At 43.7% G+C, this 11552-nt stretch overlaps 2 long non-coding RNA genes across 2 annotated transcripts; both read left to right on the forward strand.

The window, feature by feature from the left end:
* Window positions 1-385: 385 nt before the first annotated feature.
* LOC127294916 (uncharacterized) lies at window positions 386-3546 on the forward strand. The gene is made up of 3 exons (XR_011743603.1): window positions 386-896; window positions 2021-2094; window positions 3310-3546. It is a non-coding gene; the product is annotated as an uncharacterized lncRNA (long non-coding RNA).
* A 2831-nt stretch (window positions 3547-6377) lies between these two features.
* On the forward strand, window positions 6378-8022 carry LOC139830644 (uncharacterized). Its single transcript, XR_011743604.1, has 2 exons — window positions 6378-6591; window positions 7808-8022. It is a non-coding gene; the product is annotated as an uncharacterized lncRNA (long non-coding RNA).
* Window positions 8023-11552: the final 3530 nt, after the last annotated feature.

Genomic DNA, 11552 nt, shown 5'->3' on the forward strand with positions numbered 1-11552 from the left:
ATTTTGTTTGTTCTTTTTCTTTAATGCATCATCATGGCATATGTATACATCACATCTTTGTTTTTTTTTACAAAATAAAAATTAGTTTTAATAAAACATTATTTTTCCTTATTTTCTCTCTCGTATAGTTCTATGAAACCTCCTCGACGTCTCTTCTTTTGACAAACGCCAAATCCAAATCAAAACATAATAAAAATTGGTTTTTCAAATTCAAACTCATATTTATAAATTTTTGCTTTGGTAGAGCTCACGTCTACTTTTCTTTCTCTCTTTGGTTCCAATCTTTCTTTCTCTCCTTCTGTTCCAAGTCTTAGTATTTTCAAAACTGGCAAGATGTTGCAACCTGATCTGCTCCATTCCTTTTCCTGGCCGGCCAATCCTTTGGCCCTTTCTTTTCCTTAGCAAGCTGAAGGCTACCTCTCCAAACTCCTGTTTGGCATCTTCCACAGGGAGCACGAACTCTGCGTGAGCCCCTCCATCAAGTGCCCCTTCTCACCTGCTACCCTCCTCTTTCCCCAGCTTCGTCTTTTCAGATCGAGGCTCTCCAAGAACCCTAGCTCCTTTACCCTCCTCCTATCCCGCCGCCACTAGAGCTTCCTCCGTTATTTTCCCCTCTCCCAGGCAAAGCACAGAGCAAAATTCAGATAAAATTTCAGAGAACTTCGCCGGAGAGATCGCCGCCCCGCTGACATGGGCCTCCTCGAGCGAGGCCAAGCAGCGGGATGGAACCGCCTTGCTGCCCCAGTTCTTCTCGCGCCAATAGATCGACTTCAGGCGCCGGGAATCGTCGACATCGACTCCGTTTTCCGTCCGCCTGTACAAGCTCGTCTGTGACGTCGCTGCTGCTACCTCTCGGCGGCTCCTCCGACCTCGTCGACCTCGCCATCGTCGCCAGGGTGAGCTCCTTGTCCGAATTCCCCTTGTTTCTTGCTCGCTTGCATCCGGTAGTTGGAGTGCGCTCGCGGCCGATGTCGTGTCTGCGAGGAACACACATTCGTTCTGTAACCAATCCGTCCCCGCGCCTGAAGATGCTCTTGTTGTCCGCGTTTTTGATTCATATCACCAGTCCATGCTAGACTGGAGCTTCTTCGCTTGATTCTGTTCCAGAATAACCAAGATCGATTTCCAAGGGAGACGTATGCCCCGTCCTTTTTGCATCCTATTCTCCAGTTTACTCTGTGCTTGGTTTCACTAAAACTTGCAAAGTATGTCTGCTTCTCAGAATAGTAAGCACCCTCTGTTTAATACTCCGTAACAGCTTTTGATCAGCTCCGATGGCTATCTACTTGATCTACTTCCCATCAGTTCCAGTATCAAATCCCAGGGGGAACGCACAGCCATCCTGCTTTATGCTTACCCTGTGTTGTTCCAGTTCAGAACCTGTTTCGTGTTCATCTTCAGTAAACTGAAGTTCATTCTTTAGTTAACGCTCCAAGTTGTTTTACCTGTGTTCAGTCCTGTAGTTTTTCAAGACTCAACAGGAGCTCTTCTGGCTAGTGTCTTGCACCAATCTGGAGCCCAACTTTTTGTAACGTTTGCTCTGTTTTGGTATAATAAACTAGTGCTAAATATAAAATGCTTTCATAAGCATTAAAACTTGCAAATTGCATATTTCCACTCCTGTAATTCCGTTCGCAACAAACTTTATATTAATTGGTATTAGAAAAATGTGAGGAACAACAATATGACATTCATATAAATGTTTGCATCTCGCATCATCCGTTATAGTTTGTGCATACCACCTAACATAACCTGCGGAGTATTTCGGAACACCGACTTGGTTTTCCCCGCTCCGTTTAATATTGAAGTAGCGCACCCTTGCCATGCTATGCCATGCTAACAACCACTTAACTTTTCCGGTAGAAAATGCAACTCCAACTCTAATTTGTTTGTCCGGGGTTCCGACTCTGCTTAAATTGGATAAGTTGCATCGCATCATAATTGCCATACCATGCATACCATCTTGATCATGCCGGTTCTTTATCCGTAGTAGTAAGATTGCATACGTTGTGTGTTCCAGCATTTGCTTCTTCCCGTATAGGATCGCGAAGTGGTGTTGTGAGATACGACAAGTTCTTCTGCAGCTTTTCACAGGCGAGCCCACCCCTTCACCTATTTTACTTTTACATGCTCTTTTGATCTATTGCTATCCTTATGTGCGATTCTGTTGTGTCACGTGTCCTATCCACCTGTTACCTATATGTCCGAGATACACCTCCTCGCCCTACCTATTGTTTGTTGTTTGCCAGCTTTGCGAGTCGTAGGCGTGTTTAGGCTCTGTTGTTTATCTCGATCTGTTATCGGGATATGTTGGGTTGTTGGGAGGTTTTCACATGATATATCAATTGTTGGAGATAATCACACTTTACTTTATTGTTAACAACTAAAATTGTAAGCAGAGGCATCTGTGAGCCCCTTTGCGAAAGCATCGGAACTTTGACTCGCTAATGTCCCCTAGGACCCGAGTTTTTGTTATCTGTTCCGAGATTGAGCGCTCTACCCGTACGTGGGGGAATGGGACCCCCATCACCCACTACCTTTCCTCGAGTCTGTTTATTGGGAGCCACAACCTTGGTTTTATTTGCCCATATGCACGATGCACGTTTTACTTCCTGTTGCCTTCGGGTGTTTATTTCTGTACTGTACTCATAACGCGGGACTCCTTATCCTTGGCCGGTCGTTAGTGCCCGCCTTGGAAGCCGTCGCAAACCTCTGGGTCCGTATCGGAGTACGGCCGGACTTCGTCACGGGTAGCTTAGTTGGGTGGCTCCCATTAAACTTTCTCTTGCATTGGGAACGGTCTTGATGTGAGACTCCACCTGTAGTAAGTGGGTTCGAGCATGCGTATGGTTACATTTGGGCAACCCCTGCAGGGTGTACATCTTATCGATAAGCCGCGTCCGCGGTTATGGACGACTTGGAATTGTATAGCTTGATCATAGAACAACTTACACCTTATTTCCTGTTGTTAATAAATTGCTAATAAAACCCTTTCAAAAGTGTGTGTGCCTTTGCAATACCTCTTGGCGAAGGGGGATCGCCTCGGCTGGGTTTTGATTGCAGAGTATAGAACTGCTAGATTATGCGCTCTCTCACCTTTTCTAATAGACGAATGTTGTAGCGTGTCTCTATTGGTTAGTTGCTTTGCTGCCGCTAAACTCCACATATAGCCGGGTGAAGTTTATACCGCCCACCAGCGAGCATAGCTGGTCTTGTCTCGCAAGTACGTGCCAATGGTACTTACCCTCGCCTTCCTTTCTTTTTGTCTCCTCCCCCTTTTGTCGGCAACCGATGGCCCGACTTTGACAGGTACGAGATGACGACGTTAGCAAGGTTACCCTTCCGGCCTGGCCTGGGCAGGGTTATGGACGCCACTGGTTATCTTCAGGACTCTTAGTCCAATTTGTATCTTGTCCGTACTCGGACGTATTTGATCTTCTGTATGATTTGGATCTTTGTATGTATCGATTTGTATCTTGACTCGTTGGAGTTATTGTTGTAATATATGTTTCTTGTGGGCTCTATTGTAATCCTGTTGTAATGTTACCGCTCGTGTTAATTCCTCTGGCATCACGTGTGTGATTCGTCGCGCACGTCGTGTCGGAGGGCGTCTCTGAATCGATATCATGCGGATTTCGGCGGGTTCGCTGGGATCCTCATGGTACCAGTTCCGGGGCGTCACAAGTTGGTATCAGAGCTCAGGTTGACGGTACCCCACTAGTCCAGCCTGTAGGATAACCTTGCCGACGGACGTTAGTGTCAAAACCTTTTTTCTGAAAATTCGTTGGATAGATCTGATTAGTTCTGATTTTTCTCCTTACCTCTGTTCTTTCTCCTCTTACCTTTGCGAGTTTTGAGTCTTCTCTCTTATCTGAGTTTTCTCGAGTCTCAGGTTCCGACGTGGGTTGGACAATCTCTGCCTTAACCTAATAGGACCGATCTCTGAAGACCTTCCGACAGAAGTACATCACCGATGGCAACCTTGTCTTCTCCGATTGATATCATCCTTATTTTGTGACCCCTCTTCAATCCCTTGTGCTTTGACCCAATCGAATCCTTGCTGACAATGCTTGTGGATATCGTCAATCTGAGATCCGAGAGTTGGTTACACGATTCTCCTATTTATGTTCAGGGTTAATAGTTCGGGTGCGGGATGGATTGGCCCCCATACCGACTACTCTTACTATTCGCCCTTGTTACCTGAATTGGTGGATCCGTGTGACTGTTACTCCTTCCTTTGTTTCTCCGGAGTCATCATCGTCATCGGAACAACGACTTCTTGTTGGTGGTGTCGACCGCCCAAGCTTGAGCAAGACTTCTTGTTAGTGGTGTCGCCGATCTACGTGGAGCAAAAATTCTTGTTAGTGGTGTCGAGAAGATCAACACTTCGCCACAAGAAGATCCCGCGCCAAGGTCCGTACCATGGCGTGGAACCTCGGGGCGAGGTTCCTTGTTAGTGGTGTCGATTGTAACGGCCCAGGGTAATACCCATAATAGATTTTGTTTGTTCTTTTTCTTTAATGCATCATCATGGCATATGTATACATCACATCTTTGTTTTTTTTTACAAAATAAAAATTAGTTTTAATAAAACATTATTTTTCCTTATTTTCTCTCTCGTATAGTTCTATGAAACCTCCTCGACGTCTCTTCTTTTGACAAACGCCAAATCCAAATCAAAACATAATAAAAATTGGTTTTTCAAATTCAAACTCATATTTATAAATTTTTGCTTTGGTAGAGTTCACGTCTACTTTTCTTTCTCTCTTTGGTTCCAATCTTTCTTTCTCTCCTTCTGTTCCAAGTCTTAGTATTTTCAAAACTGGCAAGATGTTGCAACCTGATCTGCTCCATTCCTTTTCCTGGCCGGCCAATCCTTTGGCCCTTTCTTTTCCTTAGCAAGCTGAAGGCTACCTCTCCAAACTCCTGTTTGGCATCTTCCACAGGGAGCACGAACTCTGCGTGAGCCCCTCCATCAAGTGCCCCTTCTCACCTGCTACCCTCCTCTTTCCCCAGCTTCGTCTTTTCAGATCGAGGCTCTCCAAGAACCCTAGCTCCTTTACCCTCCTCCTATCCCGCCGCCACTAGAGCTTCCTCCGTTATTTTCCCCTCTCCCAGGCAAAGCACAGAGCAAAATTCAGATAAAATTTCAGAGAACTTCGCCGGAGAGATCGCCGCCCCGCTGACATGGGCCTCCTCGAGCGAGGCCAAGCAGCGGGATGGAACCGCCTTGCTGCCCCAGTTCTTCTCGCGCCAATAGATCGACTTCGGGCGTCGGGAATCGTCGACATCGACTCCGTTTTCCGTCCGCCTGTACAAGCTCGTCTGTGACGTCGCTGCTGCTACCTCTCGGCGGCTCCTCCAACCTCGTCGACCTCGCCATCGTCGCCAGGGTGAGCTCCTTGTCCGAATTCCCCTTGTTTCTTGCTCGCTTGCATCCGGTAGTTGGAGTGCGCTCGCGGCCGATGTCGTGTCTGCGAGGAACACACATTCGTTCTGTAACCAATCCGTCCCCGCGCCTGAAGATGCTCTTGTTGTCCGCGTTTTTGATTCATATCACCAGTCCATGCTAGACTGGAGCTTCTTCGCTTGATTCTGTTCCAGAATAACCAAGATCGATTTCCAAGGGAGACGTATGCCCCGTCCTTTTTGCATCCTATTCTCCAGTTTACTCTGTGCTTGGTTTCACTAAAACTTGCAAAGTATGTCTGCTTCTCAGAATAGTAAGCACCCTCTGTTTAATACTCCGTAACAGCTTTTGATCAGCTCCGATGGCTATCTACTTGATCTACTTCCCATCAGTTCCAGTATCAAATCCCAGGGGGAACGCACAGCCATCCTGCTTTATGCTTACCCTGTGTTGTTCCGGTTCAGAACCTGTTTCGTGTTCATCTTCAGTAAACTGAAGTTCATTCTTTAGTTAACGCTCCAAGTTGTTTTACCTGTGTTCAGTCCTGTAGTTTTTCAAGACTCAACAGGAGCTCTTCTGGCTAGTGTCTTGCACCAATCTGGAGCCCAACTTTTTGTAACGTTTGCTCTGTTTTGGTATAATAAACTAGTGCTAAATATAAAATGCTTTCATAAGCATTAAAACTTGCAAATTGCATATTTCCACTCCTGTAATTCCGTTCGCAACAAACTTTATATTAATTGGTATTAGAAAAATGTGAGGAACAACAATATGACATTCATATAAATGTTTGCATCTCGCATCATCCGTTATAGTTTGTGCATACCACCTAACATAACCTGCGGAGTATTTCGGAACACCGACTTGGTTTTCCCCGCTCCGTTTAATATTGAAGTAGCGCACCCTTGCCATGCTATGCCATGCTAAAAACCACTTAACTTTTCCGGTAGAAAATGCAACTCCAACTCTAATTTGTTTGTCCGGGGTTCCGACTCTGCTTAAATTGGATAAGTTGCATCGCATCATAATTGCCATGCCATGCATACCATCTTGATCATGCCGGTTCTTTATCCGTAGTAGTAAGATTGCATACGTTGTGTGTTCCAGCATTTGCTTCTTCCCGTATAGGATCGCGAAGTGGTGTTGTGAGATACGACAAGTTCTTCTGCAGCTTTTCACAGGCGAGCCCACCCCTTCACCTATTTTACTTTTACATGCTCTTTTGATCTATTGCTATCCTTATGTGCGATTCTGTTGTGTCACGTGTCCTATCCACCTGTTACCTATATGTCTGAGATACACCTCCTCGCCCTACCTATTGTTTGTTGTTTGCCAGCTTTGCGAGTCGTAGGCGTGTTTAGGCTCTGTTGTTTATCTCGATCTGTTATCGGGATATGTTGGGTTGTTGGGAGGTTTTCACATGATATATCAATTGTTGGAGATAATCACACTTTACTTTATTGTTAACAACTAAAATTGTAAGCAGAGGCATCTGTGAGCCCCTTTGCGAAAGCATCGGAACTTTGACTCGCTAATGTCCCCTAGGACCCGAGTTCTTGTTATCTGTTCCGAGATTGAGCGCTCTACCCGTACGTGGGGGAATGGGACCCCCATCACCCACTACCTTTCCTCGAGTCTGTTTATTGGGAGCCACAACCTTGGTTTTATTTGCCCATATGCACGATGCACGTTTTACTTCCTGTTGCCTTCGGGTGTTTATTTCTGTACTGTACTCATAACGCGGGACTCCTTATCCTTGGCCGGTCGTTAGTGCCCGCCTTGGAAGCCGTCGCAAACCTGCGGGTCCGTATCGGAGTACGGCCGGACTTAAATCACGGGTAGCTTAGTTGGGTGGCTCCCATTAAACTTTCTCTTGCATTGGGAACGGTCTTGATGTGAGACTCCACCTGTAGTAAGTGGGTTCGAGCATGCGTATGGTTACATTTGGGCAACCCCTGCAGGGTGTACATCTTATCGATAAGCCGCGTCCGCGGTTATGGACGACTTGGAATTGTATAGCTTGATCATAGAACAACTTACACCTTATTTCTTGTTGTTAATAAATTGCTAATAAAACCCTTTCAAAAGTGTGTGTGCCTTTGCAATACCTCTTGGCGAAGGGGGATCGCCTCGGCTGGGTTTTGATTGCAGAGTATAGAACTGCTAGATTATGCGCTCTCTCACCTTTTCTAATAGACGAATGTTGTAGCGTGTCTCTATTGGTTAGTTGCTTTGCTGCCGCTAAACTCCACATATAGCCGGGTGAAGTTTATACCGCCCACCAGCGAGCATAGCTGGTCTTGTCTCGCAAGTATGTGCCAATGGTACTTACCCTCGCCTTCCTTTCTTTTTGTCTCCTCCCCCTTTTGTCGGCAACCGATGGCCCGACTTTGACAGGTACGAGATGACGACGTTAGCAAGGTTACCCTTCCGGCCTGGCCTGGGCAGGGTTATGGACGCCACTGGTTATCTTCAGGACTCTTAGTCCAATTTGTATCTTGTCCGTACTCGGACGTATTTGATCTTCTGTATGATTTGGATCTTTGTATGTATCGATTTGTATCTTGACTCGTTGGAGTTGTTGTTGTAATATATGTTTCTTGTGGGCTCTATTGTAATCCTGTTGTAATGTTACCGCTCGTGTTAATTCCTCTGGCATCACGTGTGTGATTCGTCGCGCACGTCGTGTCGGAGGGCGTCTCTGAATCGATATCATGCGGATTTCGGCGGGTTCGCTGGGATCCTCATGGTACCGGTTCCGGGGCGTCACAAGAATGGACCGGGGTCCACAGTTCACTAGTGGTGTCTCTCCCATAAGATAAATAGCATGTTGGGTGAACAAATTACAGTTGGGCAATTGACAAATAAAGAGGGCATGACCATGCACATACATGTTATGATGAGTAGTGTGAGATTTAATTGGGCATTACGACAAAGTACATAGACCGCTATCCAGCATGCATCTATGCCTAAAAAGTCCACCTTCAGGTTATCATCCGAACCCCCTCCGGTATTAAGTTGCAAACAACAGACAATTGCATTAAGTATGGTGCGTAATGTAATCAACAAATACATCCTTAGTCATAGCATTGATGTTTTATCCCTAGTGGCAACAGCACATCCACAACCTTAGAACTTTCTGTCACTATCCCAGATTTAATGGAGGCATGAACCCACTATCAAACATAAATACTCCCTCTTGGAGTTACAAGTAACAACTTGGCCAGAGCCTCTACTAATAACGGAGAGCATGCAAGATCATTAACAACACATAGATAATAGATTGATAATCAACATAACATAGCATTCACTATTCATCGGATCCCAACAAACGCAACATGTAGCATTACAAATAGATGATCTTGATCATGTTAGGCAGCTCACAAGATCCAACAATGATAGCACAATTAGGAGAAGACGACCATCTAGCTACTGCTATGGACCCATAGTCCAGGGGTGAACTACTCACACATCACTCCGGAGGCGACCATGGCGGTGAAGAGTCCTCCGGGAGATGATTCCCCTCTCCGGCAGGGTGCCGGAGGCGATCTCCTGAATCCCCCGAGATGGGACTGGCGGCGGCGGCGTCTCTGGAAGGTTTTCCGTATCGTGGCTCTCTGTACTGGAACTATTATCGACGAAGGGTTATGTAGGCGGAAGGGTAGGTCATGGGGCGCCACGAGGGCCCCACACGCTAGGGCCGCGCGACCCAAGCCCTGGCCGCGCCGCCCTGTTGTGTGGGCGCCTTGTCGCCCCACTTCGTTTCCCTTTCGTACTTCTGGAAGCTTCGTGGAAAAATAAGATCCTGGGCGTTGATTTCTTCCAATTCCGAGAATATTTCCTTACTAGGATTTCTGAAACCAAAAACAGCAGAAAACAGCAACTGGCTCTTCGACATCTCGTTAATAGGTTAGTGCCGGAAAATGCATAAATATGACATAAAGTATGTATAAAACATGTGTGTATCATCATAAAAGTAGCATGGAACATAAGAAATTATCGATACGTTGGATACGTATCAAGTGCAAGAAGGAAAACAAATACACCAAGCACTCATAAATCTTCTTTACCAACACCACTAAGAAACAAAAGGATAAAAGATGGTCGGCAAAGAACAAGGATATCAAGGTGATGGATTAACGCTCTTATGTATATAAGTTTCTAAAGTGGACAAAATGATCCATAAAGAAACATGCACACACAAGAGGTTAAGAAAATAAATAAGACAAGATATCCAAGATGAAGTCATAAAATATACCAAAGGATGTTTGCTTAAGAAGCATATATAGCCTATGGCTCCAATTTTCACTTATGGTATATGAATGAGATTCAACCAAGAAAATCTCAAAAACATCACAACTAACGATAAGGGAAGTAAAGCTAGTTGGAATGTTAGGAGAGAGGCAACAAGTATCACAAATAGGGATTTATTTCGCAATTTTTATCAAAATTGCACATAAGAGTTCTTTGAGGAGTTGATATGCAATAAATTGCTAGAGGGTATATTTGGGTAGGTGAATCATAAACATGATTTATATATATTCCCAACATATGCATCTTCTCAAATTACTCAAATGTACAATAAGAAGTTTTACTTTAAAAAGGATTTTTCAAGAACCACAATATTTTTGAAATAAATAATTTCATGCCAAGATACAACCTACAAGAGGTTGGATGCTACATGAGAATGCATGAATAAGATACTTGTTACCGAGATAGCAATGGCATGATGTAGTAGATAAGATTTCATCGATCATCCTAGCTTGACTCCAATTATCATATGGTGACAACACCTTCCTTATAGATGAGACAAGCCTCCATTGCGTCTCCAATGTACCTAAAACAACATTCAAGTACATCTTGGTCCCCAAACTCATTGGGTCCAACATGGTTAGACTAACCACAATATATATGACACACTCCATATAAATATGTGCATATTTAGATGAAATTTGAATTTCATGCACATCTTAGCCATTTAGGATTTGATGGAGTATACCCTATATAATGGATCAACGAAAGAAAGCATGCTATAAATATAAACAAATTACATATAAGCACGCATAAAGACTTTAAAGATCCAAGAAAGATATACTTTGGACAAAACACCAAATGAATTGAAGAAGACATAAAGATGTGACCAAACAAATTGTTCAACAAAGTTCAACAAATGAACTAAGAAGAAACCATTGAGCATAAAGGATGAAATAAAGCAAACATGCTCAGATTTATCTCATTCAAGCAAATAAAGCATGTAAGAAGGAATGAGATAGCAAGCTCCCAAAAGAGCAAGGTTCGAACAAATAAACCAAACCCTTTACACTTTTAACAATGGCACAATGTACCGTAAGGAAAAGGTTTGTCTTCCAAAACAAACACTTGATATGAATTAAGAGAATTTATCAAAAGATTTTTCAAATGGACAAGGAAGACACATGGGAGCACCAACGATTTCTTGGAAATAAAATAAGGCAATAAGAAGCAATCCAAGGTGAAGGTGATCCATAAATTCAACCACATACAAGGTTATCAATTGTCAAAGACAATGAGAATATTGTAATTAACTTCCGGTGGTATATCAACAAGAATAGTAAGGATCAACTTCACAAAAAAGGCATAGGATAAGTATATAGAATTAAGCACTATGCACGGATGAAGATTCTTGATAGTTTCAATTAGTCAAACAATCACGCACGTCAATGATTAGAATAACATGAAGCAAACGGTGTCCCAAATAATGTATAGAGATATGTATTTTAGGAAAACCGTACCAAGAATTTCTTACTCAAACAAGAACCCATAAGATGAGCAATAAAAGCTTTTTAATACAAGTGGAGCTTGTTTGACCAAACATGCCACCTAGGATCAAGATAATTAAGAGTATCAACTCTAAGTGTCATAACCTCATATGTTCACATTTTGTAGGCTTGTGATATGTACAAAACATATTACTCCCCCATAATGTGATAAAACATTTCTTCTAAACAAGAGGCAACTAAAATTCGACTAGAGATGATTAATGGACATTAGAATTTGAATTTCTCATGAGTATGACACACCACATAGTGACTAGATAATCTTGCAATATCAATACAAAGTGGTGGTACACATGTACACACATTTTAAAGAAAGAGAGATGCAC

The sequence above is a fragment of the Lolium perenne genome, chromosome 4 (assembly GCF_019359855.2).
Source record: "Lolium perenne isolate Kyuss_39 chromosome 4, Kyuss_2.0, whole genome shotgun sequence".
Taxonomy (NCBI): domain Eukaryota; kingdom Viridiplantae; phylum Streptophyta; class Magnoliopsida; order Poales; family Poaceae; genus Lolium; species Lolium perenne.